Here is a 22,307-nt window from a genome sequence, read left to right on the forward strand (position 1 = left end):
GGCTCACACTACCATGCCTGGCTAAATTTTATCTTTTTGTGTAGAGACAGGGTTTCACCATACTGCTCAGGCTGGTCTTGAACTCCAGACCTCAAGCAATTGCTCCTGCATCAGAGTCCCAATGTGCTGGGATTACAGGTGTGAGCCACCACGCCTGGCCGAGCTTTTGCTTTTAAGAGGATATTTAAGTATTATCTAAGCAAGTGCATGGCAGTGTGAAGGTATACTAAGCAGTACTGAAATGGGAAAGCATCTATTCAGACTATAGCCTGCCGCATGGCAGGAACTGGAAGAACATTCAGATAATCCTAAGCAATCTTCATTTCAAAGTCTCACTCTTTGGTAAATGTTGTTTGTATAACTGAACAGCACTATGGGAAAGAATGGTTTTTGCGTGATGCTTAATAATGTAATCAGTTCCAGATGGGTCAAAACATTAAAAAAATAAAGAACCAGGCAAAAGCATTTTAAAGAAAAAAATAGTATATTTAACATGTTGGGAGGACAAGTCACATAACCTTTCTGAGCCTCAGTTTTCTTTTTTGTAAAATGAGGGATAATGATTACAACACATAACAGATTTGTAAGAATTAAATGAGTTCATATGTGAAGTGTCTGGACCTTAATAGTCTCACTTCTCTCTCTTTTATTTCTGTTACTGACATTTGAAAGCTCTCAATGTTAGTCTCCCTATTGACAGGAATGACCTACACAGAAAATAGACATTTTAGTCATGTGGTCATAAAACCTTAAAAGTAAATCTTAGGTCATGATGTTAAACCCTTTCCCAGTGCAGTAATCCTTAGTACTTTTGTTGTTGTTGTTACATATGGGCATCTGAGTTTTGCGTGACCAAGTATTTGATCATGTGTTTGTTAATGAAAAATGAGCTGCCTCCACTAATTACATATGGTCACTAAGTGTTTGGACCTGGCACTATACACTTTAATTCTACAATACCACGGGATAGTCTATTACTTTTCAGCATCACCCATAAGCAAAACTTGTATGCCTTTATTAGGGAAATAAAGTTGGCAAGAATGTATTCTTCTACCTCAACCAAAGCATATACCAACTGAGGTTTCTTTTTTTTTTTTTTTTGAGACGGAGTCTCGCTCTGTCGCCCAGACTGGAGTGCAGTGGCCGGATCTCAGCTCACTGCAAGCTCCGCCTCCCGGGTTTACGCTATTCTCCTGCCTCAGCCTCCCGAGTAGCTGGGACTACAGGCGCCAGCCACCTCGCCCGGCTAGTTTTTTTTTGTATTTTTTAGTAGAGACGGGGTTTCACCGTGTTAGCCAGGATGGTCTCGATCTCCTGACCTTGTGATCCGCCTGTCTCGGCCTCCCAAAGTGCTAGGATTACAGGCTTGAGCCACCGCGCCCGGCCCCAACTGAGGTTTCTAAGGGGAGTCAAGACACTGGGGTGGGAGAGAGGGATGCAGGCTTCCATTTTAATGCAGTGGAAAAGTTGCACAACGCAAGGAATGTTGTGCAGCTTTTCCACTATAAATGAGGCAGGAATCTTATCTTTTATTCAACACTCTGAAGTTCCATAAAATAATGCAGAATAACACTTCCACACTTCCTAAAAGTCCAAATTCTAGTATCAGGACTCAGAATGTCAACATAACATTCATCCAAGTGCAAAAACAATTCACGAGGAATGATAATCAAAGGATATACTTCCACTGGTCCTTTACTTAATTTTATGATTTAGGCATGAGCAAAACTACCCTCTACTTTCATAACATGTCCATCATATAGCTTAATCATCAGTTTAAAAATGTAGAGGAGGCCAGAAGCGGTGGTTCACTCCTGTAATCTCAGCACTTTGGGAGGCTGAGGCAGGCATACTGCTTGAGGTCAGGAGTTAAGAGACCAGCCTGGCCAAAATGGTGAAATCCCATCTCTACTAAAAATATAAAAATTAGTCGGGCATGGTGGTGGTGGGCACCTGTAATCCCAGCTACTCGGGAGGTTGAGACAGGACAATCGCTTGAACCCGGGAGGCGGAGGTTGCGGTGAGCCAAAACCATGCCTCCAGCCTGGGTGAAAGGGTGAGACTCCGTCTCAAAAAAAAAAAAAAAAATGTGGAGGAGAAAATATATAACAGAGGGGCCAATCAATGTCAAAAAATTACAGTAATTAAATTCTTTGCTACTAATAGTTGAACAAGGGTAGTAGACCAGTTGTAGCAGTTATATGTTAAAAGAAGGCAGTTACATAAGAGAAGTATTTTCACATATACACACAAAGTCAGGCATAATCAATTAAAAGTATAACATTTTACAGTGATCTTTAAAGTAAAAACACTTCACATTTCCTGAGAAGCACTGATATGGGGGTGGCGGGGAACAGAGGGAAGAGGAGATAGAGGCCTGTTGTGTTATGCCACAACAGAGTTGAAGCAAAAGCAGAAGCAAAAGAAAATTATTCAACACTACTGCAAACTTTAGTTTTCTGGATAGATCTGAATTAACAAAAATGAGTCAGGTGTAAAACATCATTTAGGATTAAATCCATTAAAAATAACACATTATAAGGCATGAGAATTTAACGAGGAAAGGACAGTTACATTATTATAAGAAACATTCATTTTTAGGTAAATTTTCAAAATCTAAATGGTTATTATTCTAAACCTAAGGGACATATTTTTGGAGAAACACTACCCCACCCTCAAAATTCACTGAAAACTATGGCAGCAAAACTGGGGCTTCTGAAAACCAAACTACTTCTAAAATGGACTGCCCACTGGTACTAAAGAGTGCTGACAAACTCTGATAAGAGAGGATATACCATTTAAAGAAAATGCTTTTGGTATATGTAGTAAAATGTTGTTTTAACTAAGTCCCTTAGGCCAGATGTCATGGCTCACAACTGTAATCCCAGCACTTTGGGAGATCAAGACAGGAGGATCACTTGAAGCCAGGAGTTCAAGACCAGCCTAGACAGCATAGCAAGACCCTATCTCTACAAAAATAAAAGTTAAAAAAAAAAAAAAAAGCTGGGCGTGGTGCCACATGCTTGCAGTCCCAGCTACTTGAGAGGCTGAGGCAGGACGATCGCTTGAGCCCAGGAGCTTGAGGCTATAGTAATCTATCATTACACCACGGCACCACAGCCCGGGTAACAGAATGGGACTCTGTCTCTAAAAACCAATCAGTCGACCAATCAATCTTTCTTCACTTGATAAAGAAATAATTCATCAAAATTAAGCACAGCTATGAAAATGAAAACAGAATTTCCTTAGGGAATTTTAACAAACTGATATTAAATACAATTAATATCTGTTTAACTAGTGTGACATTACTATGCCCATGTCAATGCTGCCCAGGACATTTATAGTCAATAAATAAGTAAATAATGTTCCAAATTATCTAGTACAACAAACAATGGCTCTTCCCAATCTGTTTCCAATCACAACTTTGTCCAGCCTGTTTCTCTACATGCACATAGCTAGGCTTATGCCACAGTGTGCTACCAGCCATTTCCCAAATAAGCCAGGTTCACTCTACCCTATGGAACCTCTGCACCTGCTCTATTCTCCAGTTGGAATGTGAACGTTCTTACATTAAGACTGCCTCAAAATGTCCCTTACTTTGTGCTGCCTTCCCCAGTGCCCTGAGGCAATGTTATATGACCTCCTTTGTGCTATTACAGAAATTATGTATTTAGCTGTTATACTATAATTATTTATTTCTAAATCTGCCTCCTCTTCTGCAGGAAAGCAGAAAAAGAAAATACTTCCTGTCTCTGAGAGTTCAGAGGTTAGTAGGTAGAAAAAGTAAATATAGGATATCAAGTGTTGTAAGTAGGTACTACATAAATAGAGAAAGGGCTGTTGGGGCTTTACAGAGAAGATGAAATTTGAGCTGAACCTTGAAGAACAGAATTATGAAGGAATAAGACAGAAGTGGGGCAAGGCAATCTAGAGGTGAAAAGCAAGGAGAATTCAGAGAATGAGAGTAGAATGTTCTGGACTGGGAAAGGTGAGAAGGAGACGAAGAAGAAGGAGTCAAAGCTGTGATGATGAGGTAGGGAATGTTAAAGGTATAACATACCAGGAGAAGAATTTATCTTCTGACAATTTGGAACCATAGGAATTTCTGCGGTAGGGAGAGTGGCATGACTGGTTTTTATTTTAGTAGTCTGTCAATGATAAAGATGATAAATTAAAAGCAGAAAAGATAGGTGGAGATGAAAGCGACTAGGAGAATACTGTGGTAATACAAGCATAAAAGGATAAAAGACTGAAAAACTGGGGAAACAGGAATGGGGCATTAGAAGCAAAAGAATCTGATGAATAACTGAAAGAGGAACAGGAAGGGTTGAAAATGATTATATGATCTTCAACTTGATGTAAGCAGATAGCAACTTCATTAAACAAGGCAGATAATATAATATGGAGAGAAGACAAATATTTCAGACACACTAAATCTGAGGTCCTTTGGGATATCATTTCATGGATAACTAGATGGTAACTGGATATAAGTTTGGGTTTAACAGAGAGACTGGGACTATAATATAGATTTGGGAGTCATGAGAGCACACTTAAATCTGTGAGAACATATGCAATTATCCAACAAGAATAAACAGGGAGAGTGGAGAAAGACTCAAGAATAGAACCCTGGGAAACACTAACATTTAAGAGGTACACAGAGCATGCTGGGTGCAGTGGCTCACGCCTGTAATCCCCATACTTTGGGAGGCCGAGGCAGGCAGATCACCTGAGGCTGGAGTTCGAGACCAGCCTGACCAATATGGAGAAACCACTTCTCCATTAAAATACAAAAAATTAGCCGGATATGGGGATGCCCGCTTGTAGTCCCAGGTACTCGGGGGGCTGAGGCAGGAGAATCACTTGAACCTGGGAGGCGGAGGTTGCAGTGAGCCAACATCGCGCCACTGCACCCCAGCCTGGTGACAGAGCAAGACTCTGTTTCAAAAAAAAAAAAAGAAAAGAAAAGGAAGAAAAGCAAAAGAGGTACACAGAGCAAAAATGGTGGAGGAGGACACAGAGAAGATAAGACAGAAAGAACAGTACCAACGAAGCTGAGAAGGAACTTAAAAAGCAGAAATGCCTTAAGAATGAATTTAAAAGGTCTCAGGCAGTCAAACAGAAGAGAATGCAAAAGAAGCCAAATCATTTGCCATTTAAATATCACTGATGGTCGCATAACAACGTGAAAGACTTAATGCCACAGAATTATACATTTAGCATCAGTTAAATGGGCTAGGTGGCTCACGCCTGTAATGCCAGCACTTTGGGAGGCCAAGGCGGGAGGATCACTTGAGGTCAGGAGTTCAAGACCAGCCTGGCTAATATGGTGAAAACTCGTTTCTACTAAAAAGACAAGAATTAGCTGGGTGTGGTGTAAGGCACCTGTAATCCCAGCTATTCAGGAGGCTGAAGCAGGAGAATCACTTGAACCCGGGTGGTGGAGGTTGCAGTGAGCCGAGATTGTGCCACTGCACTCCAGCCCAGGTGATGGAGGGAGACTGTCTCAAACAAAAAAGAAACAGTTAAATGATAAGTTTTATGATATGTTTTTGTGTGTGTGTACAAATATACACACACATAAAAATTTTTGTATTTGTATTAGAGATGGGGTTTCACCATGTTGGTCAGGCTGGACTAAAACATCTAACCTCAAGAGATCCTCCCCTCTTGGTATATACATACACACACACACACACACACACACACATACACAGAGCCATAATTTATTTTAAGTCACTATCAGATATCAGCAAATTGATGGACTAGGAAGCTCCAAGCTCTCCTTCACCCACAGAAACATCAAAAATAACAAGCTATCTGAAACAGGTCTGCAGAAGTTCTCGAAAATTTAGGTTTATAACAAACAAGCAAATATCCAATCAAGTAAAAGCTATCCCAAATGGTAGGAAAGCGTTATGGCAGGTTACTTGCTCTTGTCCCATCCTCTAAGGATAATCTTAAGTCTTGAGCAGGTAGTAGACTGGTTCCTCCTCTTACCACCCCCCGCAAAACCTTGAACCCAAGGGAGTAGAATAAGACCATACTGTGTATGTTCATTCTATCTTGTATGGGAGATACCTGAAGGACTAAGGCAAGAACCTAAACTCTGTTTCACATAATTCAGAATACAGGCAGGAAAAGCAGCATGCGCTGCTCATAAAGGCTACAAGGAAGCTAACTACAAAACCTACTGATACACCTGAGGTAAAAGATGGAAAAGTAGGGAGGACTAGTGGACACAACACAAAGAATAGACCATCTAAGGCCCAGAGGAGAAGCAGGGTGAGACTCTTTGGGAAATAAGATGATTCAAAAGCAGCCATGTATACAGAGGAATTTAAAAAGCCATGTGAAGCCCAGGCAAAGAAGCATGCTAAGAAAAATCCTGAGAAGATCCTAAGTTCTCATCTCATCTGAGTTTCATCCTGAAACTCAGAACTAGCCTAGCTAAGTGGTAAAGGAGTACCCCAGCAGAGGGCAAATCTGCAAAGACTGAGAGGTGGTTCTCTTTTTGTTTTCTGAGGCTTTTTTGGTACGTATTGGAGCACCTGACATTCAAGGAAATCTCTGCCCAAACATTAGCTGAATACAAGCTAAAGGAATCAAGACTTCAGTGATCAGCCACAGTAAGGAATAGTCTTTGCAAAAACAATTTGGAAAAGTCTCAAAACAAATGGACTATAGCCATTTGTACTACAGCCATCAGGAAGAAAAACCAAACAGGCCAGGCATGGTGGTTCACACCTGTAATCCCAGCACTTTGGGAGGCCAAGGCAGGCGGATCGTTTGAGCCCAGGAGTTCGAGACTAGCCTGGCTAATATGGCGAAACCCCGTCTCTACTAAAAATACAAAAATTAGGCAGGGTGGTGGCGTGCGTCTGTGGTCCCAACGACTCGGGGGGCTAGGGCGCAAGAATCGTTTGAACCTGGGAGTGGGGGGCTGCAGTGAGCTGAGATGGCACCAAAAAGGGTCCTTTGGAAGGTGTTTTGCAGCTCTCGTCTAGCAGGAAAGCCCGGGACACCTGTGCTGTAATGGCAGTCTGAGTCGCTGGAGCCAGGGGTTTGAGCTCCAGGACGCATCAGTCCTGCTGGACCATCTGTGAGACTAGTTCTGAACCCAGAACAAAAGACCAAAGCAGGTCTGTCTCCAGTAGTCTCCACCACAGGCTGGACAGGGTCGACGTGGCTTCGTCTTGCTTCCTGGGCATTCCTTCTTAAAATGCCCAGACTGACCACACTGATAACAGCTAGAGGATGCACCTTAGGGATTCTGGACTTTACAAGATTGTAATGCTGCTACTAGAACCTCTGTTTTTCTCTTGTACTACTTCTCCTTTTCTCGGGCTTCCTCCCAATCCCTACTGTAAAAGACTGAAGTGGCTATTCTCAGGAGGCTTTCTAGGGTGCTATCTGGTTCCATTGCTAGCTTCTGTAGCTTTCTTTTAATATCGGAAGCTGCCTGTGTAATAAACTTGTCCTTCAGGATGAGCTGTCCCTCAACTGAATCAGGGTATAGAGAGGTGTGCTTTATTAGTGCCCCTCCCAGCCTTTCCATAAAAGCTGTGGGATTCTTGTCTGGTTTTTGGTCTATCATGGACAGTTTAGAGTAACTGAGAGGTTTAGCTGTGATCTTCCATAGGCCTTCTAATATACACCTTAAAAAGTGCTTCCTTTTCCATTCATCTGCTGAGTTATTGGGATCCCAATTAGGGTTATTTAACCGGAACTGCTTCCCTTCCTTGTGGGAGTGAAGTTTCTACCTCTTCCTCACCTTCCTTTTCTCCTCTTTTTTAACTTGGTCTGCTATAGGAGGTATGTTGTTCATCTCCATAATTTTCTGGTGCTTGCGGAACTCTCTGCTTTTCAGTTGCAGGGAGGGTTTGACTTAGCAGCATCACAACATCCCTCCACATGAGATAAAACACCTGAGTTAAATTTCAGAAAATTTCTACACGCCTATCAGGGTCATCAGAAAATTGACCTAAGTCTCCCTTTATTTGCTTAAGGTCCTGCAATGAGAAGGAAACTTGAACCTTTATGGCACCATTCCCATCAGGCATTTCCTGGAGGGGTAAGAATGAAGAGGGGAAAGTAGGATATACTGGAGATGATGGGGCTGATGGTACAAATAGAGGGGAACGGGAAGGGTTGGCACTTCAGCAGCTGTCTTAGATTGCTCCTCTGGAGCCCACTTTAGCTCTGGGGAACTACTCCCCTGGAGTGTATGTTGAAGACGATCTGTTACCCATCCAGAAAGAGAAGTGAAAATAAAAGTGTTCTCCTTCCTTTTGGTATGTGATCCACGTGTGTCCATGTAGTTTTTTCTAATTCGACTTGAGACAAAGAACCTAGTGTTCCTCCACTCATCAAAGCCATACCACTAGCAAACCCTGGAGAATAGAGAAAATCTTATTTCCAAAATCACCACATTATAACAGTTAAATGGCCAATTTTCCATAAAGAAACCACAAGATATACAAAGGAACAGAAAAACATGGCTGGGAGGAAGAAATAAATGAACAGAAACCATACCCAAGAAGCCTAGACATTGGACTTGATAAAGACATTAAAAACTCTTAAATATGTTCAAAGAGCTGAAGAAAAACACAGAAAAGGAACTAAAAGAAACTAGGAAATTATATATGAGCAAAATGTGAATGTCAACAAAGACAAAGAAACTATATTAAGAAACAAATTCTGGAGCTAAAAACTAACACCAGTAACCAAAATGGTGTACTGCTGGCGTAAGGACAAGCATATACAGCTGGTGCTCAAACAACATAAGTTTCAACTGCATGAGTCCATTTATACCTCCCTTCCACCTCTGCCACCCAAGAAACAGAAAGACCAACTCCTCCTTTTCCCTCTACTCAGCCTACTCAATGTGAAGATGGTGAGTATGAAGATCTTTATGATGATCCACTTCCATTTAATGAACGGTAAATATATTTTCTCTTCCCTATGAGTTTAGTAATATTTTCTTTTCTCTGGGTAACTTTATGTAAGAATACAGTATATATATTTACATATAACATACAAAATACATGTTGTTAATCAACTCTTTATGCTATCAGTAAGGCTTTCAGTCAACAGTAGGCTATTAGTAGTTAAGTTTTGGGGAAATTAAAAAAGTACGTATTTCATGTATTTCAAATGCATGGGGAGAGGGTAGTGGTCAGTGCCCCTAATCCCCATGTTATTCAACGGTCAACTGTATAGACAAATGGAATAGGAAAAAAAAAAAAAAAACACACAAACCCACACATACATATGGTCAATTAATTTCAACATGTGTGACGTAACCATTCAATAATGGACGGTCTTTTTAGCAAACAGTGCTGGAAAAACTGCATATCCACACGCAAGAGAATCAAATTTGAGTCCCCACAATATACCATATACCAAAATTAACTCAACAGGGATCAAAGACCAAAATGTAGAAGCTAACTATAAAATGCTTAGAAGAAAACACAGGGGGAAGTTTCAGGATATTGAATTTGACCATGATCTCTTGTACATGATATCAAGAACACAGGCAACAAAAGAAAAAACAAACTAAACCTCATTAAAATTAAAAACTTTTGTGCACTAAAGAACACTATTAACAGAGTGAAATGGCAATCCACAGAATGGGAGAAAATATTTGCAAGTAATATGTCTGATAAGAGATTATTACCCAAAATATGTAGGGCACTCCTAAAAATCAAAACAACTCATTTTAAAAATGTGCAAAAGCTTGGATAAAAATGTCTCCAAAGACAGAAATGGCCAATAAGCACATGAAAAGATGCTCAACATCATAAATCATTACAGAAATACAAATCAAAACCACAATGAAACATCACTTCATACTCATTAGGATAGTTATTGTTTTAAAAAATCAGAAAAGAACAAGTGTTGGAGAAGATGCAATGAAACTGAAACCCTTGGCAATGCTGGCGGGAACGTAAAACAGGGTAGCTGATATGAAAAATAGTATATCCGTTTCTCATAAAATTACCACATGATCAGTAATTCCACTTCTAGGTATACACCCAAAGGAACCAAAAGCAGGGATTTGAACAGATATTTGTACACCAATGTTCACAGCAGTATATTCAAAATAGCCCAAGGTAGGAACAACACAATTGTACACCAACAGATGAATGGATGAAAGGTAGTATGTACATACACTGTAATATTATTCAGCCTTAAAAAAGGAAATGCTGACACATACTATGACATAGATGAAATTTGAAAATATTATGCTAAATGAAATAAGCCAGACAAAAAAGAAAAAATATTGTACAATTCCATTTATACACAGTACCTAGAAATGGCAAATTGGTAGAAACTGAAAGTAGAATGGAGATTACCATAGGCTGGAGGGACAGGGAATAAAGAGTTACTTTTTAATGGATACAGAGTTTGTTTGCAACAGACGATATAGTGCAAACAGATACTGGTGAAAGCACAAAATTGTGAATGTACTTTAACACCACCAAATTGTACTCAAGAACAGTTAAAATGGAGACGGATGTAGTGGCGCGCATCTGTAATCCCAGCTACTCAGGAAAGTGAAGTGGAAAAATCACTTGAGCCCCGGAGTTTGAGAGCAGCCTGGACAACCCCGTTTCACAAAAAAAAAAAAAAAAAAAAAAAAAGGCAAATTTCATGTTAACGTATATTTTACTGCCAATTTTTTAAGGGCATTATTATTCTTAAGTAGAATGCTTCATCAAAGGAGAAGGTGCACATACCAGCTTACGGTCCATTGAAAACTTAATGGAAAATGAAGAAATGAGAAAAATGGCTAAATGAGAAAAATTAGAAGTGTGCACGATTTAAAACTTAAACTTGATGAAACATTTTTAGGTAGAAAAGACATTTTTATAGAAGATAAATGATTTAACAAGGTTCCAAAAGATGTAAGGGAGAACAGGCTTAAGATACCAAGTTAAGACATTAACCTTGTAAAGTAAGAGAACACTTCTACAGAAATGGCGTTCTGTCTCATATTCCAAGCTAGAATATTTAGCAGTCATGTGATCTTGAGCAAGTTATTTAACCCATCACCACCTCAATATTCTCATCTGTAAAACAAGATAGTATCAGTAACAACCACACAGGACTGTTTTTTCTTTTTTAAAGATTTATCCGAATGAGTCACAAAAATATATTCACAGATAATATCAAGGATGATTTCCTTCCTACTGCCGTAAAGGTTTCTAGGTATGGGTGAACACAATCAAAGTTTTCTCCTGGCATGAGTAACTGAAGAAGTTCAGATGGTTCAGACTCTGGAGAGAGAGTGTTTGTCATTTCTCAAATGATTCTTTTAAGTATCTAATTTGTTACTTTGGGGAAAAATAAATACACATCATACATTCTTTAGTTAGTAGTAGTATGAAAATTTTTTTTTTTTTTTTTTGGAAACGGAGTCTCACTCTGTTGTCCAGGCTGGAGGGCAGTGGCGCGATCTCAGCTCACTGCAACCTCCACCTCCCTGGTTCAAGCTATTCTCCTGCCTCAGCCTCCTGAGTAGCTGGATTACAAACACGCACCACCATACCCGGCTAATTTTTGTATTTTTAGTAGAAACAGGGTTTCACCACGTTGGACAGGCTGGTTTCGAACTCCCCACCTCAAGTTGATCCGCCTGCCTAGGCCTCCCAAAGTGTTGGGATTACAGGCGTGAGCCACCACGCCCAGCCTGAAAATAATTTTTTAAAACTCAGCTAATTGTTATTTTCTTGAAATTCTTATACAAATTATCATATAACCAGACCTTGATCATGGAAAAAAATGGAGAATCATTCATTTTCCATGGAACCATAACAAAAGATTTAACATCTGTATCACTGTATGCCCAGAAGACAAACAAGAAAAACAGAATGGGGCTAAAAGGGACTAAAATAAATGATGGCTAAAAATTCCCCAAATTTGGCAAAAGACATAAACCTACAGGTTGAAGGAGCTGACCAAACATCAAAACAGGACACACCCAAATAAATCTAAGCCAATTTTTTAAAATGTCAAACCAGAATTCTACATCCACTGAAAAAAAAAATCAAGACATTCTCAGATGATGAAAAACTAAGAGATCTGTCTCAAGCAGACATTCTAAAATAATGGTTAAAGGCAATTATCTAAACAGAAGATGATGAAAGAAATAAACCTGGTATATCAGAAAAGAAGAACAAAATGTAAACATATGGGAAAAGATAATACATTTTTCTTCTCTCGAAAGTTAAAGCAAAAATTATAATGTTGCTTGTTTCTCAATGCATGTAAGAAGATATTAAACATGAATATATTACAAACAAGGGTAAAATGACAAAAAGGAGGAAAAATTTCTACCTTTCAATTGAACTAGTAAAATGTCAACACCAATATAATATGATGCTTTCTATGCCTAATTTAATACCTAGAGTAACCAATTTAAAAAGTTACACAAAGATATATACACACAAAAACACTTTCAGATAAGTCAAAAGGGAATTATAATAAATGTTCAAGTGGCCCAGGAAGGCAAAAAAGGAACACGGATACAAAAAACAGGCAGGTAAAAACAGAAAAAAAAAGAATATAACAGCAGATTTAAACCCTAACATAACGATAGTTATATTAAATATAAATGGTCTAGACAACAATTCCAATTAAGAAACAGATTGGCAGACCTGGATACATAAACATGACCCATCCACAGACAAGAAATTCACTTAAAATGCAAAGGTAGGTTGGAAGAAAATGAATGGGAAATTATTTACCATGCAAATATTAATCAAAAGAAAGCGGGTGTGGCTATATTAGTGTCAGACAAGGCAGACTTCAGAGAAAGAAAATGGTCAGGCACAGAATGGAAAATTACATGATCACAAAAGAGTCAATCCACCAGGAAGGCACAACAATCTCAACCATGTGTGCTCAGAACAACAGAACTGCAAAATAAGTGAAGCAAAACCTGACAGAAATGCAAAGAGAAATAGACAAATCTACAATTTTAGTTGGCACCTTGAATACTTCTCTCTTAACAATTGATAGAACTGGGCAGAAAATTATCAAGAACTTAACACAATTAATCAACAAGATCTAATTGACATTTATGTAACATTCCACCCCAAAGCAGCAGAATACACATCGTTTACAAGTGCTCATGGAACACTTGCCAAGACAGATCACCATATTGTGTGCCATAATTCAAACCTCAGCAAATTAAAAAGAATTAAAACCATAACAGAATGTGATCTTTGACCAAAATGTACAAACTACAATAAATAAGAAAAAGACAGTAGGGAAATCTCCAAACACTTGGAAGCCAAACAACAGATTTCTAAATAATTTCTGAGTCAAAGGGAAAGCCTCAAAGGAAATAAAAATATACATTGAACTGAAGGAAAATGAAAATACAACACCAGAATTTGTGGAATGCAGCTAAATCACTACGAAAAGAAAAAATGTATAGCATTAAATGATTAGAAAAGAGTAATGATGGTCAGGCGCAGTGGCTCAGGCCAATAATCCTAACACTTTGGGAGACTGAGGTGGAAGGATCACTTGAGCTCAGGAGTTCAAGGCCCATTTGGGTAACAATAGAAAGACCTCGTCTCTACAAAAAAATTTAAAAATTAGCTGGGCATCAAGGCGCATGCCTGTGGTCCCAGCCACCCAGGAGAGGCTGAGGCGGAAGGATAGCCTGAGCCCCGAAAGGTCAAGGCTGCAGTGAGCTATGATCACGTCACTGCACTCCAGTCTGGGTGACAGAGTGAGACCCTGTCTTAAACTAAATTTTTTTAAGAAAAGAAAAAGAATAATAATTTTCAATTAATAATCTAAGTTCCTTTCTCAAGAAACTAGAAAGGGATCATCTGAATGAATTTGCTATGGTCTGAAACTGTTCCCCAAAATTCATTTATTGGAAACTTAATCCCTAGTGCAACAGTGTTGAGAGGTGGAGCCTTTGGGGAGGTGTAAAAGTCATGAGCACAGAGTCCTCATAAGTATATTAATGCCATGATGAACACGTTTGATTAGGGAGTTTGGCCCCTTTTTGGCCTTCTGCCTTCTACCATGTGAGGACACACTGTCCCCCTCCCTTCTGGAGGATACAGCTTTCCAGGCACCTTCTTGGGATGAGAGACTAGACCATCATCAGAGAACCAGACCTGCTGGTGCCTTGATCTTGGTCTTCCCAGACTCCAGAACTATGAGAAAACAAATTTCTGTTTTTTATAAATTACCCAGTCTTGGTTCTGTTACAGCAGCAGAACTAGGACAGGAATTTTAAAAAATATTCCTGTTACATGTTATTACAAATAACATAATTTATTAAAACTTTTTTTTAAGACAGAGTCTTGCTCTGTTGACCAGGCTGGAGTGTAGTGGCGTGATCTCAGTTCACTGCAACCTCCACTGGTTCAAGAAATTCCCCTGGTTAAAGAAATTCTCCTGCCTCAGCCTCCAAATACCTGGGATTACAGGGGCACACCACCACAACCAGCTAATTTTTTTGTATTTTTAGTAGAGATGGGGTTTCACCATGTTGGCCAGACTGGTCTTGAACTCCTGACCTCAGGCAATCCACCCGCCTTGGCCTCCCAAAGTGCTGGGATTACAGGCGTGAGCCACCACACCTGGCCTAAAACTTTTTTTAATTGGGAAGAAGAATGGCATTATCTTACATTTTTACAAATCTCTTTAGCATCTAGCTTAATAGAAGGCAATTGGACACTCATATCTACATCTGCATTCAATCTATGGCAATACACTGTCTTAGGTTGAAGCATGAAAATCTAACTTCAAACAGATATGGACAGATGCTCCTAGATTTATAGATTTACATCCTGATAAACCACTTGTAAGTTGAAAATATCATAGGTTGAAAATGCATTTAATACATCTAATCTGCTAACATCATAGCTTAGCGAAGCCTACCTTAAACGTGCTCAGAACACTTACATCAGCCTACAGTTGTGCAAAATCATCTAACACTTTATATTTTATAATAAAGTGTCAAATATCTTATGTAATTTATTGAATACTGTACTGAAAGTGAAAAACAGAATGGTTGTATGGGTACTCAAAGTACAGTTTCTACTGAATGTATATAGCTTTTACACACACCACCATAAAGTGGAAAAGTCATAAAGTGAACCATTGTTAAGTCTGAGATTGTCAGTAGTTGGAAAAGGGAAGAGTACGTTAACAGCCTTTTCAGATAACCGGAAATTCTTTTCTACTTCATCAAATTTGACAATTGGTATTTCTTAAAGTTTAGGGGCATTGTGGAATCTGAAATTATATCAATGGTTTCAGAACTTTTTGCACCAGTTTGCAACATTAAAATTTATTGGTCTATCTTCTACTTTGAATGGATCTTTTATTCATGGATGATTTTATAACATGATGCATTGATTGGTCACTTAGAAAATACTAGTTCCTTGAATTATGCAGCCAAATGTTGACACATTTCATCACATCTGTAACCTCAACACTTTGGGAGGCTAAGGCAGGAGGATCCCTTGAACCTAATAGTTTAAGACCAGCCTGGGCAACAAAGTGGGACCCTGTCTCTATTAAAAATTTTAAAATTAGGCCGGGCGCGGTGGCTCAAGCCTGTAATCCCAGCACTTTGGGAGGCCGAGACAGGCGGATCACGAGGTCAGGAGATCCAGACCATCCTGGCTAACACGGTGAAACCCCGTCTCTACTAAAATACCAAAAAAATTAGCCGGGTGAGGTGGCGGGCACCTGTAGTCCCAGCCACTTGGGAGGCTGAGGCAGGAGAATGGCGTGAACCCGGGAGGCGGGGCTTGCAGTGAGCTGAGATCCGGCCACTGCACTCCAGCCTGGGCAACAGAGCCAGACTCCATCTCAAAAAAAATAAATAAATAAAATAAAAATTTTAAAATTAGCCAGGTAAAATTAGCATGCCTGTAGCCTCAGCTACTCAGGAGGCTGGGGTGGGAGAATCACTTAAGCCCATGAGGTTGAGGCTGTAGTGAATCATGATCCCACCACTGCATACAGAAGCCAAATAAAGTGATTCTCTTTATTTTTGAGAACCTGTATCAAACAACGCACACGCAAAAAACACATTATTGGCTTTTGGTCCTTCATTCAAAATTCAAGAGGTACTGGGGTGGAGAGCAGAATATCTGTATTTTCATATAGACCTCTTGTAGTTTTAAAATGTTATCCCCCAGATAGATAGTTTACATTTAAACAAATTATCCATTATATCCTATTTCCTAACATGATGTCAACCATCTTCGGCTTTTGTTACAGAAACAAACAAGCAAAAGATATTTTCTAGAAATTCAACAACAAATAAATGTTTATTGAAAACTTACAACATGTCAAGCAGGGCTCTAAGAGTCAGTGATACAACAGTGAACAAGACAATGAGATACCTGTTCTCACAGAGCTTACATGTAAGAGCATCAGTATCTCAAAGTACAATAGATCAGAAGCCCAAAAGCTAAGTAAGCAAAATGTATTACCATTTAGGGAAAAAAAAATTAATCTCATAGGAACAGTAAATTTCCAAACCTTTTTAATCTGTGAAAATACCTCTTTTTCTGTAACAGTTGACCCTTAAACAACATGAGTTGGAACTGCACAGATCCACTTATATGCAGATTTTTTTCAATAAAATATACACAAAGTATGCCTCTCCTGCTTCCCTTTCCATCTTTTACCTCTTCCCTCTCTGCCACCCCTGATACAAAGAGACCAATCTCTCCTCCTCCTCAGCTACTCAACATGAAGATAATGAGGATGAAGACCTTTATGAGATCCACCTCCACTTAATGAATAGTAAATATCTTTTCTCTCCCTTATGATTTTCCTAATATTTTCTTTTCTCTAGTTTACTTTACTGTAAGAATACAGTATATAAGATATGTAACAGCCAGGTGCGGTAGCTCATGCCTGTAATCCCAGCCCTTTGGGAGGCCGAGGTGGGCAGATCACAAGGTAAAAAGTTCAAGACCAGCCTGGCCAATATGGTGAAACCCCTTCTCTACTAAAAATACAAAAATTAGCCAGGTGTGGTGGCATGCACCTGTAGTCCCAGCTACTTGGGAGGCAGAGACAGGAGAATCACTTGAACCCAGGAGGCAGAGGTTGCAGTGAGCCAAGATCATGCCACCGTACTCCAGCCTGGGTGACAGAGCGAGATTCCATCTCAAAAAATAAATTAATACGTATATATATCACAAAATATGTGCTAGCTGAATGTTTACATTGTTAAATTTAGCTGTTAATTGTTAAATTTGAGGCTGGGCACAGTGGCTCACACCGGTAATCCCAGCACTTTGGAAGGCCGAGGCAGGTGGATCACTTGAGCCCATGAGTTCGAGACCAGCCTGGCCTACACAGTGAAACCCCATCTCTACTACAAATACAAAAATTAGCCCGGCGTGGTGGCCGAGAATCGCTTGAACCAGGGGTGGGCGGGGGGGCAGAGGATGCAGTGAGCCGAGATCGTGCCACTGCACTCCAGCCTGGGCAACAGAGCGAGACGCTGTCTCAAAAATAAATTAATTAAAGAAAAAACTGTTAAATTTGGGGGGGAGTCAAAAGTTATATGCAGATTTTCAATTATTAGGGGAGTCAGCACCTCCAACCACCATGCTGTTCATGGACCAATTGTAAACTATTCTTTTATAGCCTCTTCACATTAAAATAATGTCTTCATAAATTACTAAAGAAAATAGCCAATCCATTCTTTTTGACAGGTGAAGGAACAAGGTATTGGGGAGTTACAATGATGATTGAGGGAATCTCTTCACTTGGCTTCTGTATCAAATTGGATTTTCCCTTCCCCAGTAAAAAAATCAAAGCAACCAAACAAAATAAAACAAAACCAGCCAGGCACTGCTTGTAGTCCCAGCACTTTGGAAAGCCAAAGTGGGACAATTGCTTGAGCCCAGGAGTTCAAGACCAGCCTGGGCAACATCATAAGACTTCGTCGTTTCTACTAAAATTCAACAAAGTTAGCCAGTTGTGGTGGCACAGGCCTGTAGCCCCAGCTACTCGGGAGGCTGAGGTGGGAGGACTGCTTCAGTCTGGGAGGTCAAGGCTGCAGTGAGCCATGATTGCACCACTGCACTCCAGCCTGGGTAAGCGAGACCTCATCTTTAAAAAAAAAAAAAAAAAAAAAAAAAAACCAACACAGCTTCGTTTTAGCAAACGTCAGAAAACGCTCATCCTCTTCATATAGCCTAGCATTTTTAAACCACCTTTTTTAAGAGAAAATAATTTATTAAATGGGAGGCAAGACTTTTCCTTCAATTCTCATACGGTGGAGCAGTGATGAATCACAAGAATCTGCATTTGGTTCTAATGTGGTTGGATCCATAAGCAGGCATCTGGAAATCCTCACTATGACACAGCATCAAGGCAACGCAGCACACAGGTATCCCTCTCTTAAAAGACCAAGTGTTATCTCAGTTGGTGGTCTTAAGCTGAAGTGTGGCAAATAGCTGGCAATATTTATTTTAATGTCAGATAATTTAATAATGGTAAATGAACTCCAATTTCCAACCCTCCTTCATGCAACTGTAATGTATCTTGGTATAAGCTGACTCTTCCCCAGTTTCAAGACTGGAGCACATGATGCAGACCTATGCTCATCAGCACACCATTCTTTTGACTGAGATTGATTCAGATATGGGTACATAATACCTAAGTTGGTCAGATCAATTAGAGATTCTATTTGAAGGTAAGAAGAAAAGACTTTTCCACTGTGCCTGAACAAATAGTCTTGGACGCTCCTAGCACTTGTCTTGTAACCACAAGTTATCTGGTGGACAACACCAAAGAAGCAGATCTGGAAAACCAGCTGCAGTCACATCATTTGCAAAACCTTTGGGGTCAGGCCAAATAAGCACAGGGCACGTTGGTGAGAGATGAAGGTACAGCCACTTATCACCAGGTTACTCTATTGTTTTTGTAAAGTTTCAAATGCTGCTTTCTAAATTATCTCATTTAGTCCTCATCGGTACCCCATGAAATAAACTATTGTTGATTCCATTTTATAGATTGAGAAAACTGCACTTTAGGAGAGTGTATATGACTTCTCAAAGGACAAAGAGGGAAGAAAGAGTAGCATAATGTACACCTATGACACTGTCCGCCCTGCCCTACTGCCCTCATTTTCCTGTGAACTGCCTCCCCATTCTCACAGTTCTCATGTGATCCTACCCGTCTTATCACAATTAATTAGTCAAGGAACAAGGCGCGGTGGCTCACGCCTGTGATCCCAGCACTTTGGGAGGCCGAGGCGGGCAGATCATGAGGTCAGGAGATTGGGACCATCCTGGCTAACATGGTGAAATCCCGTCTCTACTAAAAATACAAAAAAATGAGCCTATGGTGGCGTGCGCCTGTAGTCCCCACTACTCAGGAGGCTGAGGCAGGAGAATTGTTTGAACCCGGGAGGTGGAGGCTGTAGTGAGCTGAGATCGTGCCACTGCATTCCAGCCTGGGTGATAGAACGAGACTCAATCTCAAAAAAAAAAAAAAAAAATTAGTCTAGTCAAGGAGTGGGCACCTGACCTAAATGTTAACTAAATGAATCTTTTCCTCCAGAGCTCTGTTATACTCAAGACCCAAAGATCTGAAGTCAATGGTCAAAGCTAAAGCTGTTAGATAAAAAGTACCAGTGCTGTAGGCAGCCATATTTTCCACATGTGACTAAAATCAGTCTACAATCTGAGAGAATGATGCCAACATAAAGAAAAACGTAAGAGAACACAGAGAATGAGCCTTGCTTATATTTAAGCCCAAGTTCTGGTTTTTACTGAAGTTCAACTGAATCTTTACCCTTAATGAGACTAAGTTTTCCTGAATCCAAAATTCTTTTTTAAACAATCAACAAAGTGAGGAGGCAACCCAAAGAATGGGAGAAAATATGTGCAAACAAGGGATTAATAATCAGAATATATAAGGAGCTCAAACAACTCAGGAGGAAAAAAGTCTAATAATCCAATTTTTAAAAGGGCAAAGAATCTGAATGGACATTTTTTCTCCAAAGAAGACATACATCATGCCCATAATCTCAGCACTTTGGGAGGAGGATCACTTGAGCTTAGGAGTCTGAGACCAGCCTGGGCAACATGGCAAAACCTTGTCTCTACAGAAAAAAAAAAAAAAAAAAAAAAAAAAACATTAGCCGGGCATGGTGGCATGCACCTGTAGTCCCAGCTACTCAAGAGGCTGAGGTGAGAGAATCATTTAAGCCAAGGAGGTCAGGGCTGCAGTAAGCCATGACTGCACCACTGCACTCCAGCCTGGGCAACAAAATAAGAGTCTGTCTCAAAAAAAAAAAAAAAAAAAAAAAAAAAAGATGGTCGGGCGCGGTGGCTCATGCCTGTAATCCCAGCACTTTGGGAGGCCAAGGCGGGCGGATCACCTGAGGTCAGGAGTTCAAGACCAGCCTGACCAACATGAAGAAACCCCATCTGTACTAAAAATACAAAAAAAATTAGCCGGGAGTGGTGGCACATGGCTGTAATCCCAGCTACTCGGGAAGCTGAAGCAGGAGAATCGCTTGAACCTGGGAGGTGGAGGTTGCAGTGAGTTGAGATTGCGCCATCGCACTCCAGCCTGGTCAACAAGAGCGAAACTCTGTCTCAAAAAAAAAGACACACAAATGGCAAACAAGTACATGAAAAGGTACTCAGCACCACTGATCGTCAGAGAAATGCAAATCAAAACTACAATGTGATATCATTTCACCCCAGTTAAAATGGCTTTTATCCAAAAGAGGCAATAATAAATGCAAGCCAGGATGTGGAGAAAGGGGAACTCTCCTACAATGTTAATGGGAATGTAAATTAGTACGACCACTATGGAGAACAGTATGGCGGTTCTTCAAAAAACTAATTGAACTACCCATAGGATCCAGAAATCCCACTTCTAGGTACATACTCAAAAGAAATCAGTATAGCAAAGAGATATCCGCACTCCCATGTTTATCACATCACTATTCACAACACCCAAGATATGGAAGCAACGTAAGTGTCCATGAGGAATGCACAAAGAAAATGTGATACATACACACAATGGGATATTATTCAACCATAAAAAAGAATAAAATCCTATCATTTGCACAACAGAGATAGAACTTAAGGTCATTATGTTAAGTGAAATAATCCAGACACAGAAAGATAAATCTCGCATGTTCCCATTCATTTGTGAGATCTAAAACTCAAAACAACTCAACTAATGGAGACAGAGACAGGAAGGGCAGTAGGGGAGAAAGGGACGGGGGGAGAGTTAATGGGTACAAAAAAAATCTAGCTAGAAAAAAATGAATAAGATCTAGTATTTGATAGCACAACAGGCTAACTACAGTCAATAATAGTTTAATTGCATATTTTTAAATAACTAATGGAGAATAATCGGATTGTAACACAAAGGATAAATGCTTGAGAGGATGGATATCCCATTTTCCATGATGTGATTACACACAGCATGCCTGTATCAAAACATCTCATACACCCAATAAATATATACACCTACTATGTACCCACAAAAGTTAAAAATTAAAAAAATAAAATAAGAGTAGAATCAAAACATTCTTAACAGAAAGAAATGGTAAGTGTTGGCCGGGCGCAGTGGCTCACTCCTGGGAGGCTGAGGTGGGCGGATCATGAGGTCAGGAGATAGAGACCATCCTGGCTAACACGGTGAAACCCCATCTTTACTAAAAATACAAAAAAATTAGCCGGGCGTGGTGGCGGGCGCCTGTAGTCCCAGCTACTAGGGAGGCTGAGGCAGGAGAATGGCATGAACTCGGGAGGCGGAGCTTGCAGTGAGCCAAGATCGCGCCACTGCATTCCGGCCTGGGCGACAGAGCGAGACTCCGTCTCAAATAAATAAATAAATAAATAAATAAAAGAAATGGCAAGTGTTGTAGGTGATGGATGCTCCATTTACCCTGATGTGACTATTATACACTGGATGCCTGTATCAAAACATCACATGTACCCCATAAATACATACATCTACTATGTTCCCATAAAAGTGTAAAATAAAGCATTTTTAAAATTATTTTTTGTCTACAAACATTCTTTTTTTTTTTTTTTTGAGGCGGAGTCTTGCTTTGTCGCCTAGGCTGTAGTGCAGTGGCGCGATCTTGGCTCACTGCAAGCTCCGCCTCCGGGGTTCACGCCATTCTCCTGCCTCAGTCTCCCGAGTAGCTGGGACTACAGGTGCCCGCCACCACGCCCGGCTAATTTTTTTTTTTGCATTTTTAGTAGAGACGGGGTTTCACCGTGTTAGCCAGGATGGCCTCGATCTGCTGACCTCGTGATCCA

At 40.1% G+C, this 22,307-nt stretch overlaps 1 protein-coding gene across 2 annotated transcripts in view; it reads right to left on the reverse strand.

Annotated features, from left to right (window-relative positions):
• ROCK1 (Rho associated coiled-coil containing protein kinase 1) overlaps nucleotides 1-22,307 on the reverse strand; it is a 163,699-nt gene that overhangs the window by 124,368 nt on the left and 17,024 nt on the right. The window lies entirely within an intron of this gene.

The sequence above is a fragment of the Papio anubis genome, chromosome 19 (genome assembly GCF_008728515.1).
Source record: "Papio anubis isolate 15944 chromosome 19, Panubis1.0, whole genome shotgun sequence".
Classification (NCBI taxonomy): Eukaryota; Metazoa; Chordata; class Mammalia; order Primates; family Cercopithecidae; genus Papio; species Papio anubis.